Source organism: Pinus tabuliformis, chromosome 9, assembly GCF_031772625.1.
Source record: "Pinus tabuliformis cultivar Carrire ecotype Pingquan chromosome 9, CPIR1, whole genome shotgun sequence".
NCBI classification, from domain to species: Eukaryota; Viridiplantae; Streptophyta; class Pinopsida; order Pinales; family Pinaceae; genus Pinus; species Pinus tabuliformis.
In genome coordinates, this window is record NC_142307.1 from 434,744,060 (window position 1) to 434,764,909 (window position 20,850).

Below are 20,850 nucleotides of genomic sequence, written 5' to 3' on the forward strand. Positions count from 1 at the left end.
ATGATGAGCTTAGTGTACTTTCACCTAATACAATGGTGGATTCATATCAATTGGCTTCGAAGGCTGAAGAAAATCTTGCAAGAAAGCAAGCTAGCAAAGGTAAGAGTACTACTATAGGAAGACAAAAGAAAACAAATAGAGGGAGATCTATTACACCAAGAGATGGAGCTAGTGGCTCAAGTCCAAAACGACAACAAGAAGGAGAATCTATAGGTCAAAGATAATTTTCCAGGGGGTGAGGAAGAAGTAGAGGAAGAGAGGTTCATTTCTACAGATGTGGAAATCTTGAACACATGGCATATGATTATCGAGAAAAAAAAGAGACAAGCCAAAGGAATGTTGTCACTACTCCAATAGTGATCAGGTGCCCAAAATTAGGCTCAAACTCAAAGTGGCAGAATCTTGATAAACTTAGCTTCATATCAAAGTGCTCATCATCCTGATTCCAACTGTGTGAAGGACACTCGAATCTGAGATCATATGAAGAAGTTAGAGAAAGTCAAAGTTTAGGTTTGGCTTGGAGAGATGGTAGGCTATGATGATGTGGCAGGACTCTTCAGTGAATGGGGAAGTTCCAAGTGAAAGGTTGCCATTGACCCCACATTTTTCAAATTGCAAATCGGAGGTGGGTCGACCTTAAAGAATTAGCCCCAGACCAAGCCAGGGTGCGATGCAATGATAGAAATCGCACATTGCAGAAGGGAAGTGTTATAGAATCAACCCCGATAGGTTCATGTTGTGATTACGATATTGCAATCGCTTATCGCACAGCGCAAAGTCTCATTGTACGTATTACCCTGGCTCCGCGGATTGCGATATATTCCTGATGCGATACAATTATATTGCAGTTGATAGTTCTGTCGGGTTCGCTGCTTATCACAATCACATATCTCCCACGACGTGTTCACAAACAATAAGACCCGCCGGTTCTCACTGATTGCGATTTGTGATGGAGTTGTTGGTGTTGATAGCTTATGGCCACCACACAACGAAATTTTCTCCCAATTAGCGCTTTTTGAACTGAAATTGTAGTATCATGCCAGAAATGGTGTAATTTGTGGAGCGAATATTGGGAAAACTAGGGGAGGTCATAACTTCTTTAGTTTTCCACCAAATTGGATGCAAAAAGAGGTTAGATAGAAATTTTTTGATATTTCTGGATTCATTGGAACAGGTTTCAGAAGCAATTTAGCATTGTAAACACATATTTTTACACTTTTGGAGCATAATAGAGAGGCCCAAGCCATTGGAAGCTAGACCAAGGAGACGTAACCCAGGAGGGGTGAACTCCTTTATCATGTTCCTATAGTGAATTTATTTTTGATGATGTTCTATACATGTTTAGGTTGTTTTTCATTCTCTTATTTATTTTAAATTGATCATAAAATTTACATATAGACTCATCACTTCACTTGCAAAAATTCATGAATCCATAAGCACAATGAAAGTATTTTGCTTCTAATCTGAGGAGGATCTTAGAACAACAATCTAATATTCTAAATCAGATCATTTTGGTATCAGATCCTTTAGGTTTTCTTTGTGAAAGAAGGCTTTAACTGTTTGCAAGTTTATGTCATGCTTACAAGGTTAAAACTCAAAAGAGGAGAAGGGAAGCTGGTTGGAAGCCTTGAAATTGGGTCAAGGGGAAGGAGAGCAAGGTTGCCACAATCTCCAACACCAATTCAACCTCAAGTTGTAGTTGAGACTCCAAAGATCATGTCTCATGAAGGAGAACCTACAAACATGACAGAAGATGAGAATACGTTTAGAAAGGATTTATTTTATATGAAAGAGATGGTAAAGGTCCTCTATGAAGAGAGGAATACCAGGTTACAAGGGGAAAGTTTCGAACCTCCCAAAGGAGAAGGCTCTTTAGGAGGAGGTAATGGAAAAGGAGGTAATGTAAATGGAGATAAACCTCCACCCTCTCCACCATCTTCTTCATTTTATTCTTCACAAGCATCTTCACCCTCTTCCACTAACACAATCCTTACTCAAACTCATCATCATACTTCAAAAGGAATTGTTAAATCACCTTTTTTAAAACTTGATGTTAAATTTGAGTTACCTATATATATTGGTGAAGTGAATGCAGAGAAGCTTGATAATTGGATTCGTTAGTTGGATGTCTATTATAGGATTCAAAAGCTTCAAGAGGATGACATAAAGATTCAGTTAGATTCCTTGAGAATGGAGGGTGCAACACTAGTATGGTGGGAATCAAAGACCCAAAAGGAGATTAAGAAACATGGTAAGATCTCATTTTCTTGGAATGATTTCATTATTGCAATCAAAAGATAATTCTACCCCTTATCTTATATGTATAAATCCATCATGAAGAGCCATCTCCTTGTGGGACATATCCTTGTGGTAGAATGTTGGCCTTATTTTGTGTTGAATTTAAAACTGTGAAAGTGATGATGTGTTTCCATCACATTTTGAAGCAACAATAGTGTTTGGCATTATTTTTGTAAATCATGTGTTACAATGATGATGTGTTTTCCATCACTTGTTGAAGCAACAATGATGTTTTGTCTTGTATCGATAGCTAGAGTATTGTTTCCATTTTTATGTAAACTTGACCACAGAGTATGTGTTCTAAACTCGTGGCAAGTATGGGATGCTTGGCTCATTTTTTTTGGTCATATAGCTAAACATGTAATTTGCAAGACATATACTACAGGTTTGTAGGAGATGCAAGTGTTAACTCATCGCTTGTGGCTCTAAAGGAAAAAGGTGAAGGAGAAGGAAGGATGACCTTTTAGAACACTTGTGGTGCAAACAACGTAGAAAGTAGTTGCATATTATTTAATGCTTTTGGGGTCCAAAAGGCTTCTAGTGGGGAGGACTGATCAGGTGCTCAAAATTAGGCTCAAAATAAAAGTGGAAGAATCTCAATAAATTTAGTTTCAAATCGAAGTACTCATCATCCTGATTCCAACGGTGTGAACGACACTTGAATTTGAGTTCATATGAAAAAGTTAGAGAGTTAAATTTCATGTTTGACTTGGACAAATGGTAGGAGAAGATGGCGTGGCAAGAATCTTCAACAAATGGGGAAGCACCAAGTGTGATATGATTTAGAATACTAGTTTGTAGTGCTATGATATTCCTCAGATTATTAACAAAATTATTTCATTATGCTTAAGGATTCATCAATTTTTGCAAGTGAAATGAAGAGTTTTTATGTTAATTTAATAAGCAATTTAAAATAAACTAGAAATTGAACAGTAACATAAACATGTACGGAACATCATCAAAAACACATTAAAATAATAACATGATAAAGGAGTTCACCCCTCCTAAGCTACTTCTCCTTGGTCCAACTTCCATTGGCTTGGGCCTCTCTATTATGCTCAAAAGTGTAGAACTCTATGTTTACAATACTCAAATGCTTCTGAAACCTACTCCAATGAGTCCAGAATGTCCAAAAATGGCTATATAGCCTCTTTTTGCATCCAATTTGGTGGAAAACTGAAGAAGTTATGACTTCTTCTAGTTCTCCCAATATTCACTCCACAAATTACCCCATTTCTGGCATGATCCTACAAATTAGCCCCAAAAACGCGCTAATTGGGCAAAAATTTCGCCACGCAGTGGGCCATAATATGTCAGTCGACTGTCTTATTGCAAATTGCAATTAGTGAGCAAACCGACGGTCTTATGGTCTGTGATCGCAGCGAGGCAATGTGTGATTGTGATTTGGCGGACCCAGCCAAACAATTAACCGAAACCTATAGTCACATCAAATTCGGGAACCTAAAGCATTTCACAATTGGTGGAGAATAGGAGGGTAATATAATGTGGGACTCTGCTTTCTATGAAGTGTGATTACAATCCATCACATCACAACTTCGGGCTAATCCATCACATTGCAACTGTGGGGTTGATCCTTTAACACCTTTTTTCCTGTCTTTTGCGAAGTACAATTGCGATTTCTCGCATCACAACCATGGCTGTTCTAGGGTTGATTTTTAACACTATCCACCTACGACATGTGATTTGTGATATGCGAGGGCTAATGGCGGCCTGCCACTTGGCGCCTGCTCATTCACTGAAGGGCCTTGTCACGTCATCTTTTCTTGCCATCTGTCCAAGTCAAACCTGAACTTTGACTTGCTCTAACTTCTTCATATGAGCTTGGATTTGAGTGTCATTCACATCGTTGGAATCATAATGATGAGCTCTTCGATCTAAAGCTAATTTTATAAAGATTTTGACACTTTGATCTTTTAGCCTAATTTTGAGTCCCTGATCAAAGTGGCAGGCTGTCATTGGCCCCGCATTTTGCAAATCACATATCAGAGGCGAGTCGACGTTAAAGAATCGGACCCAGAGAAAGCCAGGGTGCAATGTTATGATTGCAATCTCACATTGCAGAAGGGTAGTGTTACTGAATTGACCCTGATAGGTTCAAGTTGTGATTGTGATATCACAATCACATATCACACAGTGCAAAGTCTCGTTGTACGTATTAACTTGGCTTCGCCGATTGTGATATATTTCGGATGTGATACAGTTATAATGTAGTTGATAGTTACATGGGGTCTGTCACTTATCGCAAACGCATATCGCCCACACTATGTTCACAAACCATAAGGCCCGTCAGTTCTCGCCGATTGTGATTTACGATGGAGTTGTCAGTTTCAACAACTTATGTCCATCATTCGATGAAATTTTCACCCAGTTAGCGCTTTTTGGAGCGAAATTGTAGGATCATGCCGAAAATGGTGCAATTTTTGGAGCGAATATTGGGAAAACTAGGGGAGGTCATAACTTATTCAGTTTTCCACCAAATTTGATGCAAAAAGAGGCTAGATAGCCATTTTTATTTATGGACTCATGGGAGCAGTTTTCAGAAGAATTTGAGCATTGTAAGCACATATTTTTACACTTTTGGAGCGTAATAGAGAGGCCCAAACCATTGGAAGCTGGACCAAGGAGATGTAGCCCAAGAGGGGTGAACTCCTTTAGCATGTTTCTGTTGTAATTTGTTTTTTATGATGTTCTATACATGTTTATGTTGTTGTTCAATCTCAATCTTAAATTTCTTATAAAATTAACATAAAAACTCATCATTTCACTTGCAAAAATTCATGAATCCTTAAGCACAATGAAAGCATTTTGTTTCTAATCTGAGGAGGATCTTAGCACAACAATCTAATATTCTAAATCATATAAAATAGAGGAAGAAAAAGCAAAGGTGTAGGAAGTTGAGAATGTGCCAGAGACAGGAGAGACCTTGATGATGGAAAAGTCGTTGATTAAGCAATAGAAAGAAGTTTTTGAGCTAGGCCAAAGGAGAGCCTTATTCCAAACTGTTTGCAAATTTCAAGGGAAGTGATATAAAGTGGTGATTGACAGTGGCGGTGCTGACAATTTGGTGTCTACAGAGATTGTAGAAGAACTGAAGTTTAACAAGAAAAAGAACCCCACACCCTATAAGGTGTCTTGGCTGCAGAAAGGAAATCAAATTTTGGTGAATGAGCAATCTGAGATAGAGATTTATATTGGAAACTACAAGGATAATATCTTGTGCGATGTGGTACTGATGGATGTGTGTCATATTTTTTGGGTAGGTTGTGGAAGTTTGAAAAAGGTGTTATACATGATGGAAAAAACGAATACTTATAAGTTTCATAAGGATGGTATCAACCATACGTTTTTTCCACTACAAGAAGAAGGGTCTTCTGAAAATTGTGATCCTAAAGCTTTGTTAATGAGTGGAAAAGAATTTTTGCAACGACTAAAGGTAGAATAGGTAAATTTTGTTATTGTTATTAAACCTAGAGTAATTACTACTTCCACTATAAATTCTGATTTTCCTTTAGAAATTAAAGAATTGTTGGAGGAACACCATGAAATTATTGTGGATGATTTTCCAAATGAACTACCACCTATAAGGAGTATCAACCATCATATCGATCTGATACCAAGAGCAAGTCTGCCCAATAGAGTTTCTTATCATACGACACCTAAGGAGAATGAGGAAGTCAGGAAACAAGTGTAGGTGTTGTTAGATAAGGGACTTATTTGAGAAAGTATTAGTCCATGTGAAGTTCCTTAAGTATTGAGTCCAAAGAAGGATGATGGATGGTGCATGTGTACAGACTCCAGAGCTTTGAATAAGATTACAATCAGGTACCATTTTCCTTTTCCATGCATTGGTGATTTGTTGGATTATTTAAATGGTGCCAATTGGTTTTCAAAAATTGATTTGAAAAGCGGATACCATCAGATTAGGACTAGAGAGGGAGATGAGTGGAAAACTTCCTTTAAAAATAATTAAAGATTGTATGAATGGATAGACATGCCATTTGGATTTTCCAAGGCACCTAGTACATTCATGAGACCGATGAATCAGGTACTACAAGAGTTTATAGGGAATTTTGTAATTGTATACATGGATATCTTAGTTTATAGTCAGTCAAAGGAGGAATATCCGCAACATTTAAAGTATGTGCTGGAGAGATTACAAAAATAAAGGTTACTTATAAATTTGAAGAAATGTTCCTTTTTAAAGTCATAGCTTGTATATTTAAGATTTATCATTTCCATAGAAGGGTTGAAGATGGATCCAAGAAAGATAAAGGCTATTTTAGAATGGCCCTCTCCCATAAATATTTTTAAAGTCAGAAGTTTTCATGGTTTGGTGAGTTTTTGCAGGAAATTCATCAGGAACTTCAACAAAATGAGTGCACCAATTGCGAAGACAATTAAGAAGAATCAACAACCATTTTGGTGGACTGCTAAAGATGATAAGGGGTTCCATATGTTAAAGAATAATATTATAGAACAGATAGTCCTTGCACTTCCATATTTTAGTAATGCTTTCCAAGTGAAAAGTGATGCCAACAATAATGCAATTGGAGAAGTACTCAACTAGGAGGACATAACCATTGCTTATTATAGTGAGAAACTAAATGATGCCAGAAGGAACTATATAGCCTATGACAAGGAATTATATGTAGTGGTCCAACCTCTTAAAAAATGGAGGCATTATTTATTTTCTAGAATATTTATTTTATATATTGATAACCATGCCCTCCAATATATTATGCAGCAACCTAAACTAAATCAAAAGCACATTAAGTGGGTCAAGTACTTGTAGAGTTTTACATTTGTTTTAAAGCACATTAGTGGATAGTCTAAAAATTGCATATGCTTTAAGCAGGAGGCAATTGTTGCTACAAGAAAGTCAAATTTAGTTGTTGGGATTTTATTTTATGAAGGAAATGTATGATAAGGATGCAAATTTCAAGGAAGCCTTTGAAGCTTGTAAGAACTTAGTTTCTCAAAATTGAAGCCCATGGCTTGACTATATGATCTAAGATGGAATTCTCTTTGAGAAAAACCAACTGTGTATACCCAATTAGTCCATGAGAGAAAATTTAATTAAGGGAAAACACAATGGAGGCCTTGGAGGACATTTTGGACAAGGAAAAATTTATGAACTATTGAAGATAAATTATTTTTGTCCAAAGTTGAGGATTTATGTGCATAAATTTGTAAAGAAATGTAGAACCTATCAATATGTCGAAGGAAAAAGTCAGAAAACTAGACTGTATACCCCATTTCTAATTCTAGAGAGGCCTTGGGACTCGATGAGTATGCATTTTATTTTAAGACTGTCAAGAACTCAGAAAGGTAATGATTCTATCTTTGTGGTTGTGGATAGATTTTTAAAAATGGCTCATTTTATTCCTTGTGCTAAGACTAGCGATGTTAGCCATGTTGTCAATTCGTTCTTTAAAGAAGTGGAAAGATTACATGAAATTCCTAAGATTATTGTTTTATACTGAGATACTAGATTCTTGGGACATTTCTCGAGAATATTATGGAAGAACTTGGCACTGAATTGAATTTCAGCCCAACATATCACCCACAGAATAATGGTTAAACTAAATTAATGAATAGAAGTTCGGGAAATATTCTATGTAGTTTGATTGGACATCATCCTAAATAGTGGGATCAAATTTTAGCACAAGTTGAATATACCTACAATGACACTCCCAATAGAAGAATTGGACAAATCCCTTTCCAAATTGTGTAATAGAATGCACCCGAGAGGAGTGCATGAGCTAAGAAACTTAGAAGAGCAAAGCAGAGAAGTGTAGCAGGAGAATATTTTGCTATAGCCATACCAAAAATCCATGACTAGGTAAAGTAGAAACTAAATGATAATAGTGCACAATATAAGAGTAGAGAAGATCTTAGCAGAAGGGAGAAATTTTTTGAAGTGGGAGATTTGGTACTTGCACACTTGTGAAAGGAAAGATTCCAAAAAAGGCAATTATAACAAACTAAAATTTAAGAAGCTAGGACCTCACAGGATCGTGAAGAAATTCTTTGCTAATGCCTATGAAATTTAATTACCACCTAGAGTTGGAATTTCACCAATATTTAATGTACCAAATTTGACAAATATGAATTTGAAATATAAAAACCAACAAGTGATGATCATAAGAAACAGACAGTACAATGGGAAAAAAGTTACCAACAACTAAAACTTTGCAAATTGTATGAATTTCGGACAAATGATTGATCAAGAAAACTAGGGACAAAGTATTTTGAATACTTGGTTAAGTGGAAAAACCTTCTAGTTTGAGATGAAAATTGGATGATTGCCACATTCATACACAAAAATTACAAATCTGTTGAAGAAATCGTGAACAAGAGTCCATGAATATTTGTTCCTTGGGATTATGATGTAGGGGCATCTGTAATGTCCATTGATCGAGAGGTCAAAATCATTTTTTATTAAAGGAGTTGGTTCCTTAATGAGTGATTGTTAGGATATGATTTGTTTAGAATTTCCATGTAATTCTTTAAATTAGGAAATTTGTTGCAATGGTTATAATTTTTTTTTCTCCCTAAAATTGTAATGAACCTCTTTTCCTACCTGGAAATATCGCCATTAGGCTCCATTCAATTAACGAATTCTTCATCTACAAATGTGTTTTTAGTGGCCATCATGAGTGTATTAAATCAATCATTAAAGATACAATGATTACAATACTTTTTAGATCAACCCTTAGTCATTAAGACGCAACTAGGACAAGGGTTAATTTATAGCATACAATTAATAGAACTCTTTGATATCCCTATCTCATCATATTTGGAATAAATGTTTGAGTTTTGCTGTAGCTAAATAGGCTAAGAACAATGATTAAAAATCCCAATACGAGTGGGAGACATGACATCGTTAGTTCTTTAAGCAGCATGCAAGAATCATCAACAATTCTATGGGAGACATTTCTGCATAACTCTTTCACATGCATAAACCTTCAAATATAAACATGATCATAATATCTTTGACATGCATATGCATTCACATGTGAGTCACATGCATTACTCTACCATCATTTCCATAAGAGAGGGAATTAAGCAAGCCATAATGATTTAACATCCTATCAAGTAAGGATTTAAACATGATCACCTACCATGCAAGTAAATCTCATTTGAATAGAGGGAACATAATTAAATCTATTAATATCCAAGCATAGGTAATTCCTTCGAATATTCTCAGAACTAAGAAAAACTACTCATGAGGAAATTGGAACAGTAACATAGAGAGAGTGTAAAAATCAACATACAACCATTCCATGTGAATGACACCAACTAAATCTCACTTAGAGGGAGGAGCACCACCACCCAGTCATGAATCACCTCTGATTCCCCCCGAGCTGAAGATATTTCCAAGGATCAACTATCTTCAATTGACCAATGCACTAGGTATTTAATACCCTCTTTCATGATTTAGTTACCATTAGCGACATCCCACCTTATGGATTTTTCCATTTACCTAGGTCTTATCCAGAAAAGCTCATATCTATCTCCATGATGCTTTTCCACATAAAATCTTTCCTTTATCTCCCGCAAAGATTTTACGTTCAATGGGTCTTTATCTCCCATCCATCTGATGGATATCCAATCCATCCAAGCTTATTTGGAATCACATCTAGAAGCTTATCATGAAAGATTCATCTCTATCCCATTCCTCATGGGATTTTGCAATCATCTCCTCTCTCTTGGTGCTCCACCCTCCAAGTGATTTATTTTATTAATATATTTAATAATACATTTGTTTTTCATATTACATATCACCTAGCTTTCCTCAGCTTAGGTGTAGAATAGTTTAACCCATAAAGGAGGGTATCAAACCTAGCTTCCCTCAGCTTAGGTTTACAAACATTTAACACACCAAGGAGGATATCATACCTAGCTTTAACTTAGCTTAGGTTTACAATAATGTAGTACACAAGGGAGGGATGTTACATACTCCCCCCCCTTAAATTTTACACCGTCCTCGGTGTATCACTACATCATATCCTTGTTCATAGGTAGCTGGTTTCCAAATCAACAACTTTCATGTCTTTGCCATTTGATGCAAATTTTCCGATGTACATCTGCCACGAGGAGTGCTCCCAACATCTCCCGTTCCATATCTACATCGGTCTCAAGGAGTGTTACCAGCATCTCTCCTTCTATAGCTACCTGTCACACATTTTTCAAATCATTTTTGAGAATTTATCGATGCAAAGCTTAACTATGATAAATATCATAATCTGTTACTATGAAAGAAACTATTGCTTATCATTTATTTTATCTAAATAATGCATGTCCTCTGCTTGCATTATTTCAAGCCTTTGTTTTCTTGTCGAACACCTGCTTCTTGCAGTCTATCTACATACATTACATATGTTAGCATATTTTCCACATTAATATGCTTGCAAGATTATAACAGATTATTTCACATAACAATATATATTTGCATATACATATATTCATTGAAATTGTATGTATGCCAAACTGCTATTAACCATAGTTACTTGTACTAAAATTACTTTCCTTCTTCTGGGTAACCTCCAGGTTTATTTACCCAGCCAGACATCCATTCAATGAATACTGCATACTTGCATGCAAGGTATGTTATACACAACAATACACATTTCATTTTTCAACCTTGTAGCATATGTAGTCACATGGTCCCATATGTACTAATGTACATAGTTTGGTGGTGGTACAAATTATAATACCATCCTCATGGTGTCACCTACATGACATAAACTTTATCCACATTTTTTTCCACCATGTTAGTATCCTACTAACATTCATTTATCATGGTTCATCTATGTAATTAAGAAAGTTTCATGTCATGTGTAAATCACTCCCAAATGTCATGTAATAATAGTATCATAATAGTCATCATGCACACTGTAACTCAATCATACCCATAACTTTCAATTTTGGGAATAATCTGTCACCTATACCAGGTTTTAACAACAATGAAATGTACCATAAGGCAGACTTTTTACTATGATACTTAGTCTATCATAGATATTTAAAGTCTCATGATCATTATAACAAATTTGGTTAGTTCCTAACAATTATTCCACACTTAAACAAATTATGTCATAGGATTGACCATTTTCCCTTTTTATACCTATACATAGGTGTGACCTCATTCAATAAATAATATACATCTGCATACATCCCCCATATAGAGGCTATAAGTGAAATCTATACTATTCATCACTTCACACCCTTTAAATTTTATGTGAGGTGTGACCCAAGGGTATTTGCATGTTAGTGCCTTAATCACCCTTAAACTAAGGGATCCGTTATGAATTAATGGTTTATGCAACAATCATTGAGCCATCTTGGATTCTTCTGATGCATCAATCCCATCATTTTCAATTTCCAAGTATACCTTACTTGGTTAAAAAGATGTTGATCATTATTGATTCATGATGTTTTATTACATCTTTGCACCCTGTTGGAGAGGTAAATCCCCTCTACGGATAGAGGCAATCCCTACTAGCCCAGAATGGGTCTAGCAACAATCAATCAATGCTACTGTGCAAGTTCCTAATTGCAAATAAAAGAGAGGCAATGAACACCTACTTGGATTCCAGCGCTGTTGTTTGATGAAGAGATGCCACCTTCGCTCCTTCACTCTGGCTGGTCACGATCCTCCGCGATCTCTGCGAATAGATACCTGCACACACGAAGAGGAAACAAACACAAGCGTGAAATCTAATAAAAGAAACTATACATCAGTTAGAAAGGATGTAATTCACATTAACCATTATAAAGACAAATGAGAATGGAGCCATAACAGTAGTCATCTATTATTAAATCAATAACAGAGAAAGGTACAACCAAAGTTCTGACGCTGAGTCCTTCTCTTGAGGGTCTAGCCAGCAAGTCTCTTAAGCATTCACCTTTGGAAATGATTCTCCCAAGAAAGAAACTCTCTCTCTCACACAAGCAACACAACACAACCTTCCCTAAGCAATCAAACACTTCCACACTTATCACACCAACTACCTATAGTAGCAGCAATCTGAGCACTACGAGCTCCACACAATCCAAGCTATTCCCAAAACTAGCTGCTCATGGTAATGGTAGAGGTTTATATAGGAGAAGGATTCTCCTTGAATGGTGGAAGGATGATCTTATCTTCAAGGGAAGTAGTTGCAAAGGGTCGAACAGACATGCCATAGAAGGGAGGCGATACTCACAAAGCCAACAACCAGGTCTGGAGTTATCTGGAAGGCTGGCTGTTGGAACAAATTCGCCCAAACTAGATCAGCGCGGGTGCATAACTGGTCTGGCGCGCTGACGTCGCAAAGACATAATGGAAAGGGCCGTGTCAGCGCGGGAAAATACAAACAGAGGCTGCGCTGGTCATGAAATTTGATCAACGTGGGAAAATCGTGTGCTTCCGCACTGGCAGTGCACGTGGTCTGTTATGAAGCGCCAGTCATCGCGGGTATTTTAGAAACAGATGCGCTGATGAGGAAAACTTTAGGAAAGTGGGTTTTTGGCCAGTTCAGAAGGCATGAACTTGATTATTGTGAACTCCTGACACAGTAGGGTGACTTGACAGGGAGACAGTGACAAATTACTGTGTAACAGATGCCCCCTAAAGCATGAAGACCGAGAGAGTGGGAGGGGTGAAATGCTTTACAAAACTGTTGAACTAGAACACCACCAGGAAGGACCTACACAAATGTACAACTGATATCTCGATTACATGTAGTCTAGGTATGGGCGCAACCATCCAAAAGACATATGAAAAAGGTCTGTGGTATGGATGCAGCCACCCAGCTGAAGAGACCATAATGATAATAAGGTATGGTCGCAGCCATCCAAAGACTCAGGTATGGGCGCAGCCATCCATCAATGAGTCATGTAATAATAATCCACAAAATCGCAGCCTGGTTCGTAACAGACAAAAACCAGGGTCTTACGCTCCATCCCAACCCAAACAAAGTACAAGTCCAAGCATGTGAATACATGAGCTGAAGTCGAACATGCATGAACATCGTCTGATTACCAGCCAATAATGAAAACTGTTAACAGACGCGAGAGGTACCACCAATAATGAAAATGGTCCTCAAGGTACTTATAGGTACAAGCTGCGGCGTGTGAATCAATGAGCTGGTGTCGAACACCCGCAGAATCATTCGAGCGGAGGCCAATGATGAAAACCTCACGTCGAACATGAAGAACCTACCATTGAGGCATGCAGGCTCTAAGGCACCTGAAGGGAGTCTCTAGGCCACTTTCCTGGATAATGAGCTGAAGTCGACAGGAAGTAACCCTGATCGAAGGTGGGCCATGATGTTTCCCACATCATCGACACGAGGCAGAGAAGGATAAAATATTTTTTGCGAGACATCAGAGGGAGGTGGTAATCTTGCAGAGGCCAACTTCTCTTGAACATATCAGCGGCACAACAACATATTTGGCAGTATCTGACGTCAAATGAGCAGAGGTCATGGTGAAAATGGTAATGAGGAGATGAGAGGTCAAATAGGATAACCCAAACCCACGGAGGCCAGTGTAAAACAAGATGAGAAACCCCCACCCAGACACGAATGCAGACGAGTGCCATGTTCAAGAGCGACATACTGCCGACACGACCATTATTATAGTTTCATTTTCCCCACCATTTCTGGCAGGTACCCCGGTTATTTTTGGATGACAAGCTTGACGGGGATAGCATATGCTTGGAAGGCGTCATTTCGACGATGTCCGATGTCATTGAGTTTTAACGAGTCTGACAAAGGAAGAAATCAGTGTCTTTTCCTGTTTAGAGAGTCTGAAAAGACAACGGAAAAGGAAACTCCAGGGGGGTCCTTTTTCATAAAGTTGTGTCTCTCGAGCTTGAAAAAGTATAAAACAATGCTCGAAAGAACCGCCCGACCAATATGATCGAGGAGTACTTTTCGTAAGTAGTGACTTCGACCCGAAAAAGTAGAAAAGCGATCATAAGAACGTCATTTTGGAGCCAATTACGAGTTCGAAACGACAAAAACCCGGCAATCTTTTTTAGTTTAAACGGTCGAAAAAAGAGATTTAAAGGCGACCGCCTCTCATTTCTTTAACGAGTCGAGAGGGGGACTCGGCAATCTTTTCATCTTTAAACGGTCAGAAAAGAGCTGAAAGCAGACCTCCATTTTTATTCTCTTTAACGAGTCAAAAAGGGAAAAATACTCGGCAATCTTTTCACATTTTACGAGTCAGAAAAGAGCTTAAAGGTGACTCGTCCTAGAGGAACAAGTGGTATAAAGGATAGCAACTGGTTCCGGCAATGCTGGAACTGCTCAAAATATGTAATGGTCAAGAGGCTGGCTAATAAAACCACTCATCGCTGCGGTTCCTCAGGAAAGGATAAACAACCAAGTGAGAGCGTATGATCGGCCAAAGAGATGGTAGCAATGGAATGAAACAACCAAGGCTCATCTAGCAGAATTCAGCGGATAAAAATGGCAATCACGAGATGTAAATCGGGTATGGGTTCATTTTTACACAAGCTTGAACCATGGAGAACTCTGCTTGGATTCGGTTTCATGTTTACACAAGCTTGAAATGAAAAACTATGCTTGTTATAAGCTCGCATGCCCCCAGCATAATGACGCAAATCAAGGTACATGCCCCCCAAGCTTCATTGCATTCAACAAAGTGGATGGAATGAAGGTTCACTCTCGAGATCTATGAAAGACTCGACTTGTATTTTACGAGATCTTAATCAAAAGACTCGATTTGGAAAGGGAGTTGTTTCATTTTTTAACGAGGTTGACACAGTAAAAGAACTATCCTCATAACCCTTGTTTCATTTTTTAATGAGCTTGACACAAGATCAGGAACTATGCTCGTCTCCTTGTTTCGTTTTTTAACGAGGTCGACACAAGATCAGAACTATCCTCGGGACTGATCCAATTTCATTTTTTAAGGATCTTGACACAAGATCAGGAACTATGCTCCAACCAAACCTAGTTTCATTTTTAAGGAGCTTGACACCGGAAGGGAACTATGCTCCAACCAAACCTAGTTTCATTTTTTAAGGAGCTTGACACCGGAAAGGAACTATGCTCCAACCAGACCCAATTTCATTTTTTAGGGAGCTTGACATAGGAAAGTGAACTATGCTCCACCCGAACTTCATCATAATGAATAGAAAGTCGGGGCTTCCAATATTGACACTCCCGGTGGGAGGACCACATTTTGGAAGTCAGGACCCAATGCCCCCAGGACACTATGCACGACGGCGTCATCACTGGATACAGACACGGGATAGGTGGCCACATAGTTGATCTGTGGTGGGGCAGATACAACTGGTGGATAAAAACTAGGAGGGGACGACAACTGCGCAGGAGGCATTGGGGGACTAACGAACGACAATTGATCGATAGTCATAATTCTTCCATCGTGTGGAAAGCAGACCACACGGAAAAGCGAAGAAACAAGTGCCCCCATGGCGTAAACATAGTCGCGACCAAGGAGAAGACTAAAGTCTAAAACACCTTGGGTAACCAAGACGTCTATATAGACGGTTTTTCCTCCCAAAGTAATAGGGAACTTCGGGAGAACTCCTAGAGATGGACAGGATCCTCCGTCGAACGCCAACAGATTCTGAGTGACTGGCCCGAGCTGCGGGGAACCTAAAGCTTGCCAAGTAGTGTACGACATAAGACTGACTGACGCGCCTTCATCCAGAACAGTGCCAGGTACTGCCTTATCACAGGCAAGTACTGTAATATGGAAGGGCACATGGGATGGAAGGCGACCGACGATCAGGCGATTCCAATCAAAGGAAGCGACTAGACCACTTGGTGGGGGAATCATATGATTGCCCCCCTGTGCTAAAGGAACCGAAGGAGAACCTTCAGGAGCAGCTGGGTTAGGAGAGTCATTTTGGGACTCAAGAGAATCTGAAGAGACGAGAAGAACATGGGTGTGATTCTCTTCTGAAACAGAGTGAGCGAGTGGCGGACTCGAGTCGACACTCTTTCCGACCAATGGTTGGTCTGGAACAGGCTGGACACAGCCGGGTTTGGGAAGAGGGGCCTGGAAAAGAGAAGAATGTGAACCAATCTCATTGTCAGGAGGCGGATGATCTGCAGCTGCAGAAAGACGTTGATATCCAACGGGGAGTTGGGGTGAAGGAGCTGTAAGACTTTCCAAGACAACAGAGGCTTTATCCATTAGTGGACAAAGGTGAAGGGGATGATTGCCTTCACAAAGTCTACAGGGGATTCGAATCTTCCCTTTTCCCTTACCATTCCCAACTGATAAGGTAGCATCGTCGTGAGCTTCAGAGGACGATGAGTGGTGGGCCGGATCGCGAGACCATATTTCTAGCACCTTGGGAATGCCAGGACAATCGCGAAGAAGATGGTCCTCCTTGCATAATCGAAAAGGAAACTTGACCTTCCGCGGAGGAGTAGAAGGTGGCCCGACTTCAGGTGTACTCGGAGTAAGAGCTGTACTTCTAGCCTCTCCCTTGGGAGCCTTCTTCTTCTTTGTCTTCTTCTTCTTCTTCTTAGCCACCGGGTTACTCGAATCGAGACTTTCACCAGGCGAAGTAGAAGATGAGGACGTAGAAGTAGGCGTAGAAGGGGAGAGATCCACCTTAGGATCAACATGATGTTGTTCAGGTGGAGGGACTGATGGACTAGCAGCCGATATGGCAGGGACCAGAGAGGTTGAAAACAACCAAACAGGCAACCCGACAGTTAACCCGGGAAGGGATAACGTTGCCATATAAGGAGCACCAACATTCCCGAGAGGAGGGAAATGACCAGGATTCCCGTCAGGAGGGGAACTTGGGTTGGTGAACCCTGGAAAAGTTGCCATGGCGAACAAAAGGAAACCTATTCAAGCTAACACAAGATTTAACCAGGTGATGTTATCGTGGCCGAATAAATTTTTAAGACACAGGAACCAAACTTGACCTTTTCATATTTCAAGAGTCGAGAAAAGGATGAAAAGATGACTCTAGTCTCCTTCGAATGTTTAATGAGCATGAAGTGACAAGAAGCTCACTGGCACCTTTTCATTTAGGGAGTCCGAAAAGGATCAAAAGTGACTGCTCTGGAGATTCTAGGCAAAGGGTTTACCAAGCAATCCGTAAAACTGCTTATACACCTTGGCAATCGTATGAGAACCAAGGACTTTCCGTACTGCAGTCAATCTTCCCGAATGCTGTGTTCGGTGCGTTACAGTTCGCAGGGCGGCAGACTCGGCTTCCTATGGATCAAGGATAAAAGCCTAGTGGGGTCTCCCTATATACGCGACGGTACGTGGGAGCACAGTCCGTGTTAGACCACTATCGAGTCACAAAAGGAGGAATCACCCAACCGTAATGTGAAACAATAGTGACTATGTTTAAAGACGCCGAAACACGTCTCTAACCTAGACCTCTAGATATTTGCGTTTAGTTCCAATGCGTTTTTAGGTTAATTCAGTTCATTTTATGGTTGATCTTGAAATTAAGTTTCGATTTCAGGCCCTATCGTATGGTCTCTCACAATTTCCTAAATGCAAGCTATATGCCAAAGAACATCATTTCGTTCGATGAATTCTAACTATGAGAAGGTTAAGAGCTTTCAATCAAACAAAATGAAATCAAACAATCAAACAACCTAATGCAGCTAATGACAAAGAAATGAAACTTTTCTTTTGAGAACGCAAATCAACAAAATGCTCTTTCCTTTGATTAACTATTGAATGCAAAAGATTTTAGTTCGATTTTCTTTTCAATGACATAATGCACTTACAATGAATTTTGAGAGACGGAAACACTGAGCAAAGAAAACAAAAAATCACTCAATGGAACACACAACAAGCGTGAAAAGAGCTGGTTGAACCCAAGCAATTGTAATCTATGTCTGGGTGGCGAAGAGTAGCCGAAACAACCGAAGGGCTGGTTCGAGGACAGTCACCTAAACAACCAAGCAAAGAAAGCAAAAGGGAAGGTTTACGCAGTAGCAAAGGCAAGCAGCAACGAGCTTTTGCGAACAAGTGAACAAGCGAACAAAACAAGGTTGGTCCAGTGAAAACTGGATGATGGCACTAGGTCACAGGGCGCAAAAATGAAATTCGTTCGACAAGGCTTTGCAAGCAAGTGTGCAACAGCTCAAACAATGAATATCAAGTCACAAACCAAGTAGAAAGAGCTGGAGACAGCCAAACCAACAGATTCAGGAGGTAAAACTAAGACAATTTCAATTTTACAAGATCAGTGCGGGTAGCCTTCAGCTACTGTGCGCTGAAACTAGGTCACGCGTAGCAACTTGGCGTTGTCAGCGCGGAAGGACACGGATTAAGCGCGCTGGTTCGATTTCAGAACCGTCGCGACTGTTTTACGTACAAGCGCGATGATAATAGGTTTAAAGAAACAGCTAAGCGCTGTGAGCGCAACTGTTTTGATATAAACCTCACTGAGTTTAAAAAAAGAGGCAAAAACAAGCCAGGAACTCCCAAACCAAGGCCAAAACTCTTTAAACAATTCATACACCTCCCAGATTGACCCAGGAAGTCTAAAAACAGAGAACTAATCCCCAAACTCGAAAAGAGAGAACAATCAAATTCAAACACAAGAATGGACACAAGAGACAAAAGGCTGAATTCCCCAGTGGAGTCGCCAAATTGTTGGAGAGGTAAATCCCCTCTACAGATAGAGGCGATCCCTACTAGCCCAGAATGGGTCTAGCAACAATCAATCAATGCTACTGTGCAAGTTCCTAATTGCAAATAAAAGAGAGGCAATGAACACCTACTTGGATTCCAGCGCTGTTGTTTGATGAAGAGATGCCACCTTCGCTCCTTCGCTCTGGCTGGTCACGATCCTCCGCGATCTCTGCGAATAGATACCTGCACACACGAAGAGGAAACAAACACAAGCATGAAATCTAATAAAAGCAACTATACATCAGTCAGAAAGGATGTAATTCACATTAACCATTATAAAGACAAATGAGAATGGAGCCATAACAGTAGTCATCTATTATTAAATCAATAACAGAGAAAGGTACAACCAAAGTTCTCACGCTGAGTCCTTCTCTTGAGGGTCCAGCCAGCAAGTCTCTTAAGCATTCACCTTTGGAAATGATTCTCCCAAGACAAGAAACTCTCTCTCTCACACAAGCAACACAACACAACCTTCCCTAAGCAATCAAACACTTCCACACTTATCACACCAACTACCTATAGTAGCAGCAATCTGAGCACTACGAGCTCCACACAATCCAACCTATTCCCAAAACTAGCTGCTCATGGTAATGGTAGAGGTTTATATAGGAGAAGGAGTCTCCTTGAATGGTGGAAGGATGAGCTTATCTTCAAGGGAAGTAGTTGCAAAGGGTCGAACAGACATGCCATAGAAGGGAGGCGATACTCACAAAGCCAACAACTAGGTCTGGAGTTATCTGGAAGGCTGGCTGTTGGAACAAATTCGCCCAAACTGGATCAGCGCGGGTGCATAACTGGTCTGGTGCGCTGACGTCACAAAGACATAATGGAAAGGGCTGTGTCAGCGCGGGCAAATACAAATACAGGTTGCGCTGGTCATGAAATTCGATCAGCGCGGGAAAGTCGTGTGCTTGCGCGCTGGCAGCGCACGTGTGTTATAGACATTTTTGTGCCTTACAACATAGAGCATGAAATGTCAATAATCTAAGGGATCCAAAGTCCCTAAACATGTTGTTCTTACCCTTAGAGGAACAAGGTCAGCAAACCACAGCACTGCAAATCAGTTCTCCACTGAAAAACACTCAAAAACAGGTCAATTTTGGATCAAAGCAGCTGCTCCACTAGGCATCTGTGCTGAAAGTCAAAAGCTCTGTGGTGTACCTGCGCTGCATAGCAAGTGCAACAAAGGCTACCTGCGCTGGGCATACTTTGACATGTGGAGGAATCTTTTCTCAATGTGCCAGTGCCCAGGAAGCTTCCAAAATGACACTTGGATCAGAAGATTCGCCTAATGATGAGTTAAGAGCTTCTAAAACTCCAAGTGGAAGGTAGAAACTCCGAGTGAAGGACTGAAGAACAACTGGAGTTGAAGAGGACAACAAGTCACACATCAAGCTGACTTATCTTCACTCCAAAACTCTATATAAGGATCTCATCCCATGGGATCTAGAGGAGGGAATTCAGTGCAAAGAATCGTTGTTGGTTTGCAGTTGAGAGTATTGGGTGATTGCTTGAGGGAGGTGAAGAAGAGATTTCTCTCCGTCGGGAAGGTGATGCTGGATTGGACCTCTCATGGTTGTATCACCACCTGAACCTTACTTCCATATATTAATAAAGCATTTGAGGTTCTTCTATTCGCATGTGTTTCAATGGTGAATTGTCTTACGTGCGTCTTTGATTTATGCTAATCCTTGAATCATTTATGAATGCATGCTTCTTGTAGTTTCCTTTCTTTGTCTTGTTTGCAGGATCTTGTGTAGCTGGGGCCCGTGAAAAGACTTGGAGCTGGGAGCAAGCGGCAAACAAAAGAGATTGGATCGACCATTTGCGCAAGACATCGGTAAGTGGATCCCTCCCTTTTAT